This window comes from Neophocaena asiaeorientalis, unplaced genomic scaffold (assembly GCF_003031525.2).
Source record: "Neophocaena asiaeorientalis asiaeorientalis breed wild unplaced genomic scaffold, Neophocaena_asiaeorientalis_V1.1 scaffold116, whole genome shotgun sequence".
Lineage (NCBI taxonomy): Eukaryota > Metazoa > Chordata > Mammalia > Artiodactyla > Phocoenidae > Neophocaena > Neophocaena asiaeorientalis.
In genome coordinates this window covers 3,652,054-3,666,635 of record NW_020174561.1, presented here as the reverse complement: position 1 = coordinate 3,666,635, position 14,582 = coordinate 3,652,054, and the positions used below count along the sequence as shown (strand labels likewise).

The window sequence follows — 14,582 nt, the reverse complement described above, 5'->3', positions numbered from 1 at the left end:
AGTGAAGGCAGGAGCACAGCAGGCTTTGTGGAGGAGGAATTTCGCTTGATTCTTTAAGAACAGAGAAGGGGGATTCCAAGTGAAGAGAATGAAGTGAGACAAAATTAAAATTCAAGAAAATACAGGGTGTAGATAAGGAACAGGGAGTGCTTCGGCTCACCTGGCACAGGGGGTGTGTAAAGAATCGTCACGTGGGGAAGAATATGGGAAAGAACATAGAAAGGCAGGTGAGGGCCAGGCTGAATGCCACAGGTGTTGAAAGCCTAGCCAAGGGCTACGAACTTCATTCTGTTAACAGAGGAGCCATATTTTTTCTCCCTGTTCAAAGCTGGGTCATGATGAGAACAGGATGGTGCTTCAATAATATTAATATGGCAATAAAACATGTAGGATTAGAAGGGAGGAAGCAGGTGAGAGGTTACTGTCACGCTCCATATGAGAGGTACTGAAGTTTCCAGCTATGCGGATGGTTGTGGAAGACAAGAGCAGACACTGCAACATAATGGAGAAAGTAGCAGTACCAGATTACTGTTTGGACTGGGAAGGCAATAAACACGAATGGCTCCCGGTGTTGAGTCAGAAAGCTGAACATACATAAATAGAACCAGGTTTGAGATGAGAAAAAAAGAGCACTTTGAACCTGTTGAGTTTGAGAAGTTTCAGATTCAGCAGTTTGCCATGGATGTACAGTGGAAAGAAGAGCTGACCTATGTGAAAAACTGAAAGGGAAACTCAAAATAAGCATAGCGAATCCGTGTTTTTATCACTGCAGTATTTTTCAGGGCAACAATCCTAATAGCATCTGGTTTCTCAAACAAAACAGGGTAGCAACCTATCTATATTTTTCAAATACTATTCCTTTAGTACCATACCATGTACATAGTGAGTGCACAAACTTCTGAGGCTTCGTGAAACAAGATGTCAGCCTCCTTCACCTGGAGACCTTCACAAAAGAATCATGAAAACACTTTGCAAACAGGAAATGACATCATTTAAACACATTTAACAAGAGAGGCCTTTCTACCACTTTGTAACAAACAACTGAAAACACTTTGCAAACAGGAAATGACATCATTTAAACACATTTAACAAGAGAGGCCTTTCTACCACTTTGTAACAAACAACTGAAAACACTTTGCAAACAGGAAATGACATCATTTAAACACATTTAACAAGAGAGGCCTTTCTACCACTTTGTAACAAACAACTGAAAACACTTTGCAAACAGGAAATGACATCATTTAAACACATTTAACAAGAGAGGCCTTTCTACCACTTTGTAACAAACAACTGAAAACACTTTGCAAACAGGAAATGACATCATTTAAACACATTTAACAAGAGAGGCCTTTCTACCACTTTGTAACAAACAACTGAAAACACTTTGCAAACAGGAAATGACATCATTTAAACACATTTAACAAGAGAGGCCTTTCTACCACTTTGTAACAAATAACTAGAATCATCACTGCCACCCATTACACAAGTAAAATCTTACTAAGACAATGATCAGTTGGCCCTGCTCTATCTAAGGTAATTAGGGAAAACGGAAAAAAGAAATTTTTTTTCTGGTCTTAAACAAAGAGGGTTCAGGATATTATGACCCCAATAATCATCTAAAAGTGTCAAATTCACAGGATACTCTTCGTAAGCATACAGTCCTTTTTCTTCAGCCCTTTCCAACTGCTTTTTTAAAAAAGTACTTCGTAGAAAGTTGTTCTGACCACCTACCAGAAGAAATCAGGATTTTATGGGAGATACATTTCTAAACGTCCGAAAGCAATAAACAATTAAGAACCAAGTCCGATACTGTGAGCCTGACACATAGTAAGGTATGGGCTCAATAATTTTTTTTTTTAATAAAATGATTTAATATACTAAATAGAAGGAATTTCTTGACTATATAATATTCTTCATATTAGCTGATTCCCTGAAGTTTTCCTATTAACACCACTTTCTTACTTTCTTGGTTCTTCTTCTTTTTTTTTGGCGGTATGCGGGCCTCTCACTGTTGTGGCCTCTCCCGCTGCAGAGCACAGGCTCCAGACGCGCAGGCTCAGCAGCCATAGCTCGTGGGCCCAGCCACTCCACGGCATGTGGGATCTTCCCAGACCAGGGCACGAACCCGTGTCCCCTGCATCAGCAGGCGGACTCTCGACCACTGCGCCACCAGGGAAGCCCTCTTGGTTCTTCTTTTAACCCACTCCAGTCAGGTTCACTCCCAACCACTCCAAAAACTCTTCCCTTGTCAAAGCCAACAGTGGCTTCCACTTCACAAATTCAAGGGTCACTTCGTTGTTGTGTGGCACAGGTAAACTCTCTCCTTGCAATGTATTCCCATGGCTTTCCTGACACCACACTTTCTGGTTTCCTCCCTCCTCGCTGGCTCTTTTACCTTTGTGCAGCCTCTAAATCCTGGCATCCCCAGGCCTCTCTGTCGTTGGCCTTTTTTCTTCTTGAGCCCCAGACTCTCCCAGTATGATTTCATAATGTCTCATGACTTAAATTAAAACACTAACTTTATCAAAATGATTTCCAAATCTTTATCTCCAACTCTGACCTCTCACTGGAATTTCAGACTTGTATATTCAACTACCACCTGCCATCACATGGACGTCTAACATGTGACGTCTAACAGGTACACAACAGAACTTTTGATTCCCCCCCGCCCCCTGCCACATATGCCCCTGCCCCAAAATATTGCTCCATGGGAAGAGGGACCGCAATATATGGAGAGCCTTGATCAGTGGCTGACCAGAATAGGTGCTATATTGAAAGAACACCCTCATCAGAGATGCCCCATCAGACCACAATTTATAGAAATGCTGCATCAGATAAATGCTGGAAATGTAAATGGGAGACAGCCATCAAAGGATACTATCTTTTCTATAAAACGTGAGTGAGAGGAATAGGTGGATGTTATTCGTAGTTCTGGAGAATGGTATGTCTTAAACTACAGACTCCAGCTGATCCCTTTCTCTGCTTGAATTCCTGGGCTTTCATCATGTCCCTTTTAAGGCAAGTAGGTGGTCTAGCGTTCTGACTCACGCCAAAGCTCCCAAGCACAGGAGCACAGAGGAATTCTGAAGCATAGTACAAGGCATGGATCCAAGAGGATGTGACGAGACACCCAGGTGAAATCCAGTTGTCTAGGAACTTCACAGGCAACACAGGAAAACAGGACCACAGCAGGGCAAGGAGCAGAGCCTCATGACTACGCAAAACATTAATATGCAGGTCCTGTTCCACTTTTTTTTTTTTTTCTTTTTTTTTTGGTACGCGGGCCTCTCACTGTCGTGGCCTCTCCCATTGCTGAGCACAGGCTCCGGACGCGCAGGCTCAGCGGCCATGGCTCACGGGCCCAGTCACTCCGCGGCATGTGGGATCTTCCCGGACCGGGGCACGAACCCATGTCCCCTGCATCAGCAGGCGGACTGCCAACCACTGCGCCACCAGGGAAGCCCTCCACTTCTCTTTTAATAATGCTGCGCCATGCCCACAGGTGGGGTGAGGCAGGAGATGGGCCACATGCAATCCATTCTTTAGACTACAGAGAGGGATCTTTCCAGAACCCCAACTTGTTCCTGTCATTCCTTGCCTCACAGATGAACAGTGTTCCCTATCTTGTGATAGTTCCAAGCTCTTCCAGCTAGCATGTGAGGCCCCTTAACATTCAAGTCCTTTCCTAACTCTAGCTTCATCTGCTACTCCACCAAAACACACAATGAATCTCCCATAGACTCCAAGCCATTTCATTCTCCTCGTGCCTTCGTAAGTGTTGTTTTCCTCCAGTCTGCTGAATTTCTACACATCTTCCAAAATTCAGGAATTGTCCTTGTTAGAACCTTCATTAAAGTTCCAACAGAGGATTGAGTTTCCAGACTTCCAAATCATTTCTTCTTCTGGGCAGAGAGCTAGACTGTTTCCCAGCCTCCTCTATACTTAGATATGACCATGGCATGAAGACCTCAGATGAACTGTCAGACCAGGGGTCCTTAAGCCTCAGCATCACGTAGGAAGCTTTTAAAAAATAGACACTTAGGCCCCACATCCACAGACTGTTTCACTTAGTCTGAGGTGGGGGCCCAGGTACCCAGTGGTTTGTAAAGCTCCTCAGGTCATTCTAATATGGAGCCAGGGTGGAGCATTAAAGAAATCCACGCAAACCATCCAGTATCAAATTAAGAGACTGTCATCCACGTGTTCACATTATGCCCTATACACACCCGCAGAGACACACTGATTAATTATACCATTCATCACATTTTACTTACATATCTGTCTCCTGACCACATGCAAACACCTTGAGGGAAAGAATAAAATCCTGTCATTTTTGTATTTTCATTGTTTCCCCCAGTAACTGTTATTTTTAGAAGGTATTCAATAAGCATTTTGCAATGTATAAAATATATTTATCACATTTCATTTTAATGTTGACAGAATATTTTCATTAACAACCATGAAAAACCTAAGAACAATATTCATATTATTATAGTTGGAACAGTAGATTCATATAATCTTTTATTCATTAATAGATGGAAACAGGTCATGAAGTGTATTGGCAAATACACTTTTCCCTTCCATTATTATTACAAAAATGCCTGATCTATGAAGATTTGTGTTCTCTTATCATTAAGAAAAAAAAAAAAATGTGGACATGCTGGGATAAAACCCTAATTTCTATAGGCTAGATCTAAGTAAAGAAGAAAAGTCTAAAAATAAATGCATGGAATATCTGACTGTAGCCTATATTTTTATCTGATGAGATTTGGGAGAAAGAAGAAATAAGTTAAAACATCTTTAGGAGAAACCTTACTTCGAAATATTTTTATGTAGTTCCTCTACACATAGGCCAAAGGTAAAAAAAAAAAAAAATAATGCATAGTCAAATGAAGCAACACAGATAAAAGTTATAACTTGATTTAAGAATATAATACACTTGTATTCACAATTATAAAAACAATTTTTATGGATTACAGACCTAAAGGTAAGGCTAGACACTATAAAACTCTTAGAGGAAAACACAGGGAGAACACTCTGTGACATAAATCACAGCAAGATCCTTTTTGACCCACCTTCTAGAGAAATGGAAATGGAAATAAAAATAAACAAATGGGACCTAATGAAACTTAAAAGCTTTTGCACAGCATAAATAAGACGAAAAGACAACCCTCAGAATGGGAGAAAATATTTGCAAACGAAGCAACTGACAAAGGATTAATCTCCAAAATACACAAGCAGCTCATGCAGCCCAATATCAGAAAAACAAACAACCCAATCCAAAAATGGACAGAAGACATAAATAGACATTTCTCCAAAGAAGACATACAGATGGCCAACAAACACATGAAAGGATGCTCAACTTCACTAATCACTAGAGAAATGCAAATCAAAACTGCAATGAGGTATCACCTCACACCGGTCAGAATGGCCATCATCAAAAAATCTACAAACGATAAACGCTGGAGAGGGTGTGGAGAAACGGGAACCCTCATGCACTGTTGGTGGGAATGTAAACTGATACAGCCACTATAGAGAACAGTATGGAGGTTCCTCAAAAAACTAGAACTAGAACTACCATACAACCCAGCAATCCCACTACTGGGCATATACCCTGAGAAAACCATAATTCAAAAAGAGTCATACCAGAATGTTCATTGCAGCACTATTTACAATAGCCAGGACATGGAAGCAACCTAAGTGTCCACCGACAGATGAATGGATAAAGAAGATGTGGCACATATATACAATGGAATACTCCTCAGTCATAAAAAGAAACAAAATTGAGTTATTTGTAGTGAGGTGGATGGACCTAGAGTCTGTCATACAGAGTGAAGTAAGTCAGAAAGAGAAAAACAAATACTGTGTGCTAACACATACATATGGAATCTTAAAAAAAAAAAGGTTCTGAGGAACCTAGGGGCAGGACAGGAATAAAGACACAGATGTAGAGAATGGACTTGAGGACACAGGGAGGAGGAAGGGTAAGCTGGGACGCAGTGAGAGAGTAGCATTGACATATATACACTACCATATGTAAAATAGCTAGCTAGTGGGAAGCAGCCGCATAGCACAGGGGGTGCTTTGTGACCGCCTAGAGGGGTAGGATAGGGAGGGTGGGAGGGAGATGCAAGAGGGAGGGGATATGGGGGTATATGTATATGTATAGCTGATTCACTTTGTTATACAGCAGAAGGTAACACAGCATTGTACAGCAATTATACTCCAATAAAGATATTTAAAAAATAAAAACCATTTTTAGAGAGGAAACTGATTCAGTATTACTAATCAGATTCACATTTAACTGAAATCAGATTCATCAATTATATATCATGATACATTTATTTTTTAAAAAGGAAGTGAATATTTATATAAATATTATAGCTAATTATCAACTCCAGAATTTCAAAAGTCAGGTATTATACGATCCAATCAGTCTTAAGGTCTTCAGTTGCTCCTTGCCGTTTCCTAAAACATAACAATTGCTATTTAATGACATTCACATGAATATTTTCCTCAGACATTTGGAGATTAAAAATTACACACACAGGAAAGATATACCTTGCTAACAATCATTTCCTCAGCTTTATTTTCCTGATTTGCAAGTGATTTTTGTTATCAAATGTAATTGTCTCTGTAGAATGTGCTTTTATATTTCTGCCAAAGTAGACAAATTATGTTAAAATGTATTATCAATCACATGATACTAGCTGAGAAAAAAGATGACGGCAGTGAAAGGCAGATACCAATTTCCTCTGAGCGATTCACACATCTCTCCCTATTTTCCCTTTACACACCGTGAAAGGGGGTCTTCAGAACAGAACGCCTCACGGTTCCTGCACTTCCGGGGGAAGACTTTCACAGTGAGAGGGGCAGGAAGCACAGCAATTGCCTCTGTTGATTTTTTTTAAATTCCTAGACCTCAAGTGCTTAATCTCCAAAGCTTGAGATTTCTAGGGGAAGGGAATCATAAACCTGAACACTATACTTTTTAACCATTCATAAATATTCCTGCTTATTCCTTACAAACACACAACCAGTTCTGTAATATTACTTAACACAGTTCTTACAGTCTTCAGAATATAAGGAATTTGGTGAGGGCAGGTGGGAGCGCTATTTAGAGAGGAAGGTTCCAGGTAACCTTGCTTTGACTCTTGGGTAAACATGGGTGAAACTTTCTTCAGTTAATGGAAGGAGATTATGAAAAGTTAATGAAGATTGCTTTCGGCAGAAAAGATCAGGATCTAGATGGCTGTAAAATTCAGTTAATTAATCCTCTGAAAAGGTAAAAGGAGGAGAATGACAGTGTATATGGCACTATGTATTCCACTACTCAGACTCTGGTCACTTAGGACTGCCGTGTCTCTGCAATCTACAAGAGCCACACCCACACGTGCTAATGTCACCTCAAACCACAGCCCCAACCCAGCCCTCCTTATGCTAGCAGGTCCCCCCAGACGCCAGGGGCTGCTTCACATCTCCGCACCAGCACATGCTCACCCCTCGCCCCCCACACAGAATATTTAGCATCTTCTCATCCTGGTAACCCTCTTCATGACACACCTGAAGATTACACAATTCTCCCCAATACTGCATTCTCCTCAACCTCAAGAAGGTAGAGCCAGGGACTTACCACGCCACTGTGGCATTTACAAGAGTGCTTCCTTTGACAAAAATTAAAGCTAGCAAATAACTAGATCTCCTTTCCATGTTACCATCTGTATTCTCTACATGATTACAGAGAATGGGTTCACGAACTGATTTAAACACAGTGTAGCACACTTTGTCGTATTTTAAAATAATCTTTAAAAGACGTTTCATTTCTGTTCAAGGAAAGCTGATTCATTACTGGTACCACTTAAGTAACAATATTTTAATTCAAAAATATGTGAAATCAAAATTATTTTTAAGACTATAAAACACATAGCTTTAATATCAACTAACTTCATTTCTCTAAAAGTATGACTGTATTTATTTGCAATTCACAGCATTTCCTTCAAGTTATTCTGAAATTAAAGTCTTTACTGACAGACTGGGCTTCTTTCACCCCGTTAACATCCTGATTCAAGTAAATGATGGCTAACAATTTCAGATTCTGGTATTGTTATGTTACTCATTGTAGAATTACAGTTTGCGCTCTTTTCATCATCTTCTTTTCTTAGTGTTTTGTTCTATGAATGTGTACCAATGCAAACACAATATTCTCAAGGCAAAGAATCCAAAATCTGACAGGCAGTTTCAGTAGCACAAGAACTAATCCATGACATATGTGGGTTGTTCTTATGTTTTTCTGATAACATGTAAATAATTTTTCTTTCAATTATCCCTGGTTTCATAACTTAATTGTTACACATGCTATCTTCTAAATTAGTGCTTTTAAGAGTTTCCTAGAGGAAACTCTTCAATGCCTTAATTTTGAAATTAATAAGTTCTTGGCTCTGACCGGAAGCAATATCAACACCTATGCTTCTTCAGAAGACAGCTTCCTGTTTTTCCATTATGGATGCTAAACCTACAGCTCTGGGACAAGGGCTACAAAACCACGTGAGGCTTCTGTCAGCTTCAGGTGGCAGCCCTGGCACTGATCCCTCCTCATTCACGTCCTTTCCTTTCTGAGTCCCCAAGAGCTGTCTGGCCGTTGCCAACCTGCACATCTCAGCAGAGCAGCTTCCTATCCTGAGCTTCGGATCCTGAAGCAACAAAACATCTTTGAGATTTCCTAGGAGAACACTGTTGGCAAGAACAAGGGACCAGACAGGGTAAATAAATACAGAAGCAAGAATTTTACAGTTAGCAAGAGCCTCAAAGCCTTTCCTGAGACACAGGGAAAGTGGAGTAAATTCCACCAACATGTACCTGGAGCCAGGTACCCGCAGCTTGGCTAGCTTTAGACCAAGCTGCTTCCCCGAGCCCTGCTCTACTAATTCCTCTCCTCACACCATTCCTTCCCTATAAAGGGCAGGCTATCTTCTGTGATTTCTATAGCCTTTTCTTTTTTAAACTCTGTTGAAAGACAACAAAAGAACAAACAAGATAGACAGGTCCTTGAGGGGAAAAGAAGAACCTCAGCTGTTTTTCTCAACAATCCATTTTCTTAATTTCTGTAAAATGATTCTTATTCCAAAGGAAAGCTCTTCCCTTACTTATGAGTATTTCTGTAATTTCTTTAAGTTAATTAAAAAATCTTTAAGCTTTTCTTTCAAATCTCAGAGCTGAAGAGAACTCTAGTTTCAGCTCAGACATGTAAAGAGCTTAGGAGAAGTCATGCCTCCTGTCTTTACAATAAACAGCTGGACAAGCTGAAAATCAATGACTTTTCTTCCCTTATCAAGAGAACTGAGCTTTCAGGGCAAACCACTAACCCAATATCTGGAGACACAGGAAAAACAGAGAGATACTACATTTAAAGCAGAAGTCAGTGGGTACCAGAAATATAGAACCACTTATTTGACTAGTAATTCGGACAAACTACTGGAAGCTGAGTGCAGAGAGTGAGAAACTCCTGGGGTTGTAATCATAAAGGGGCTTCTGCACTTTCCTGGGCTTTCTTCCAGTGACCCCACCAAGTTCTCATGGTAAGGATCCAAGAAGGTTCCCCTTGGGAACCTGGCAGGAAGAGGGGGAGAAGAGCCACTGTTATACCGCCCAGATTCTTTTCCCTAACAAAGGGGAAAGGACTTTGTTAGAAGAAAACGCTGAAAACTTATTCTAGCTGGAGGAGGAGAAGGCTGCCCTCTGCAGTCCTTTGCGGCCTTTCTGTCTTGTCTATTTGAAAAAAAAAAAATAATAAGAAAAAACCCAGCATGAACAGGAGACAAGACTTCAAGGAAACAAATGGGGGATGCTTTAGCCAGGGAAGGAAATAAGGGGTGTGGGTGGGGAGGAAAACAATACTCGGGGACAAAGGTTAGAAACACTTGTGCAAGGCTTCCCTGGTGGCGCAGTGGTTCAGAGTCCGCCTGCCGATGCAGGGGACGCGGGTTCGTGCCCCGGTCCAGGAAGATCCCACATGCCGCAGAGCGGCTGGGCCCGTGAGCCGTGGCCGTTGAGCCTGCGCTCCGCAATGGGAGAAGCCACAACAGTGAGAGGCCCGCGTACTGCAAAAACAAAAACAAACAAAAAAAACAACAACAAGAAACACTTGTGCAAGTTACAGCCCAGCACCCTACCACAACACCAGCATTGCTCCAGAAGAACAGCTGATCACAGTTAAAGAGCCGCAGATACAGACTCTCTGAAGAGGAATACTTAGGGAAGCCCAGAGTCAAGGCAGGAGAAAAAGACAAGGACACTAGAAGAATGTGAAGCTTCTTGCGCCTGTGGCTACAACAAACATTAAACACAGCCAACCTCCCAGTCAGATTAACATAAATCCTCACACTAAAGGCGAATATACCACAGTTTCTCTTACCTGATACAACATGCCTGGCTCTCAACAAAAAGTCACAAAGCATGCCAAAAGGCAAAAAAAGAAAAAGGAACACAGTCTGTGGAGACAAATCATGCATCCAAACCAGATTAAGTTGTCACATGGATGTAGTTAACTAACAAGGAATTTAAGTAACCGTTAATAATATATTAAGGGCTGTAATGGAAAAAGTTGAAAACAGGCAAGAACAGATGGATAATATAAGCAGGGAGGTGGAAACGCTAAGAAAGAATCAAAGGAAATGCTAGAAATCAAAAACACTAACAGACGGGAACAATGCCTTCGACGGGCTTATCAGCAGACTTGCTGATTCTGAGCAAAGAATCAGGACACTTGAAGGTCAGCCGAAACTTCCCTCTCTGAAATGCAAAGAGAAAGAGAACTAAAAAGCAAACAAAAAAAATAAAAAGAACATCCCGGAACTGTGATGAGTAACATAAGTAGACATAACAAATATAACTAAAATACTGGCAGGAGAAGGTGAGAACAGGATATAAGGAACGTTTGAATTAATAATGGCTGAGAATTTTCCAAACGTAATGACACACACCAACCCCTAAATTCAGGAGGCTCAGAAAATACCGAGCAGGAGAAATATCAAAAAACTCATACCCAGGCATATCATATTTGAACTGCAGAAAACTAAGCCAAGGAGAAATTATTAAAGGAAGCCAGATGACAAAAAAACAAACAAAACACCTTACAGAGAATCGAGGATAAGAGCTTGATCGGACTACTCATCAGAAGCCACACAAGCAAGAAAAGGGAGTGAAATCTTTAGAATATGTTAAAAGAGAAAAAAAGCTAACTCTACATCTAATGAAATTATCCTTTAAAGATAAAGAAGAAACAGAGACTTTATCAGATATACAATAACTGGGGGAGTTCATTATCAGTAGTCCTGCCTTTCAAAAAATGTTCAAAGAAGTTTTTCAGATAAGGAAAATGATGTAGGTCAGAAACTTGGATCTACATGAAGAAAGAAAAGTGTCAGAGAAGGAATAAATGAAGGTGAAATTATATATACATATACACACACACACATATATATCTTTTACTTTTCTTATTAATTTATCTAAAAATTATCTGTTTAAAGCAAGAGTAGTAACGATATGTTTGGTGAACAGAGCATATTATAAGTGAAAAGAGCATAAATAAGTGAAATAAGTGAAACAGAGCATATTATAAGTGAAATGAATGACAGAAATTTCACAAGGGATGGGAGGGAGGAATTGAGAATTCTCTATTATGGGAGAGCTGTACGACACTTGAAGCCTTATAGTGTCATTTGAAGGTAAGCTTAGATTATTTTAAAATACATATTGTAAGCCCTAGGGCAACTACTAAACACACTTTTTAAAAAAGATGAGTAGTGCATCAAAACAGAATATAAAATGGAATCATATAAGTGTTCAATTAAAATTAAAGAAGGCAGAAAAAGGAGGGGAGACAAAGAACAAATGCAAAGAAGAGTCAACACTTAAAAAGACTGCAGAATGTGATCCAACTACATCACTTTATATACAAATGGTCTAAACACACCCATTAAAAGACAGAAATTGTCAGACTGGATTAAAAACAAAAACCAGAGGTAATATGCAGCTGTCTACAAGAAACCCACTTTAAACAAAGAATCAGACAGGTTAAAAAGAAACAGATGGAGAAAGATACACCCTGGTAACCATAATCAAAAGAAAGCTGAAGTAGCCATATTAGTTTGAGACAAAGTAGACAAAAAAGAAAAAAAGATTATTAGGGACAGAGAGGGACTTTATATGAGGGGTTAATTTCACAAAAAGACATGACAATGCTAAATGTGTATGAACCTAACAAAGCATCAAGATACATGAGGCAAATACTGATAGAACTGAAGGTAAAAATAAATCCATTATTACAGATAGAGATTTGAACTAGAAGTATTGGGTTGGCCAAAAGGTTCTTTCGGTTTTTAAGTAAAAATAAAAGATATGTTTTTCATTTTCACCAAGAACTTTATTGAACAACATATTCACTGTTTTTGTTCCACTACCTTCTGCCATTTTTCAGGCAACTTCATAATTCTATCTTCCCAAAACCTTTTATCTTTTTGAGCAAAGAACTGTACCAGATGCCTTTTCCAGTCTTCCAGGGAATCGAAATTTTTTCCATTAAGAGAATCCCGTAAAGACCGAAATAAATGGAACTCCAAAGGCACAATGTCTGGTGAATACGGCGGATGAATCAGAACATCCCAGCCAAGGGACTTCCCTGGTGGTCCAGTGGTTAAAGACTCCACCTTCCAGTGCAGAGGGTGTGGGTTCGATTCCTGGGCGAGGAGCTAAGATCTCACATGCCTTGAAGCCAAAAAAACAAAACAGAAAATAGAAGTAATATTGTAACAAATTCAATAAAGACTTTAAAAATGGTCCAGATCAAAAAAAAAAAAATCTAAAAAAAAAAAAAAAGAACTTCCCAGCCAAGCTGTAACAGTTTCTGCCTGGTCGTCAAAGAAACATGCAGTCTTGCATTATCCTGATGGAAGATTATGTGTTTTCTGTTGACTAATGCCGGATGCTTTTCGTCAAGTGCCGCTTTCAGTTGCTCTAACTGGGAGCAGTACTTGTCGGGAATTAATCGTTTGGTTTTCTGGAAGGAGCTCATAATAGAGAACTCCCTTCCAATCCCACCATATACACAACATCACCTTCTTTGGATGAAGACCGGCCTTTGGTGTGGTTGGTGGTGGTTCACTTCGCTTGCCCCACGATCTCTTCCATTCCACATTGTTGTACAGTATCCACTTTTCATCACCCATCACAATTTGTTTTAAAAACAAAAAGTTTTTGTTACGTTTAAGTAGAGATTCGCATGTGGGAATATGGTCAAGAAGGTTTCTTTCCCTTATGTGGAACCCAAACATCAAAGCGATGAACATAACCAAGCAGGTGTAAATGATTTTCAACGCTTGATTTGGAAATTTTGAGAATGTCGGCTATCTCCGTGTGGTATAACATTGTTCTCAATTAATGCCTTGATTTGATCGCTATCAACTCCAACTGATCTACCCGACCGTGGAGCAACGTCCAGTGAGAAATCTCCAGCACGAAACTTTTGAAACGTTCTATCAGTCACAGCACCTTCTCCATACGCTGCACAAATCTTTTTTTGCATTTTAGTTGCTTTTTTACCTTTCTTGAAATAATAAAGCATAATATGCCGAAAATGTGCTTTTTTTCTTCCATCTTCAATATTAAAATGGCTACACAAAAATTCACCAATTTTGATACTTTTTTTAAAATGCATGCTGCTATGACAGCTGTCATAATACAATCTAACAAAACTGTTTGGAATGAAGTTAAAGACAACTAAGCACTACTAGAGCCATCTGACAGAAAACATCGAATGAACCTTTTGGCCAACCCAATATGTTCCAAATCACAGAGGACAGAAACCAGGAGGTCAAAACCCTTGCTGTAGAAGTGATCTTTAAAAGTAAACAGAAGATTAATTTTAGTACATCTTGAGTAAATAAACATAAACTCGTAGGTCCACAGGAATTTATGTTATGACCCTGTAACATTCAGGATAAATTCTACTGCATTTGTAATAATTTATTTTAGAGGTCTACCTGCTCTATTAAGACTTCAGCACATAGAGAACAAATATTTTATTTAGTTAAGGTTGGTTTCCCCAACACCTAGCAAAGTTTTTGGCTTGAATACTCGGTAAACATTTACTCAATGTCTGAATCTGAATTTTACTAATAAATTTTGTTCATCAATATTTAACTATACAAGTGAGCTACTGCTCCATTAAAAACAGAAAGTCCCAGTTGTGTTTCTTTTACAATGCAAGATTTCGGCTGTACAGTCATCCTCCAATACTATCAAAACCACCACCTGGTTTAATAATGCAGTAAAATCAATTATAGTGAAAGCATGAATTGTTCACAGGGTTAAGGTTCCACATTGCTTTTCCATTAATTAACTCTGCTAATTTATTCATTGGAAATGATTCACAAATTAGTAATGCAAAGTAAATGATACACATAGAATACAGAGATTGAGAAGTAGATTTGCAAAAAGATTTAAAATAAATGTAAACATATGTACATTATAGAAGTGTGACTCTTAATGAACACAGGAATTTTAAAATGCCAGAATTTTGGCAATTT

At 39.4% G+C, this 14,582-nt stretch overlaps 1 protein-coding gene across 9 annotated transcripts in view; it reads right to left on the bottom strand.

The window, feature by feature from the left end:
* Positions 1–14,582, bottom strand: part of CADPS2 (calcium dependent secretion activator 2) — a 490,835-nt gene that overhangs the window by 322,044 nt on the left and 154,209 nt on the right. The gene's annotated exons all lie outside the window — the stretch shown is intronic.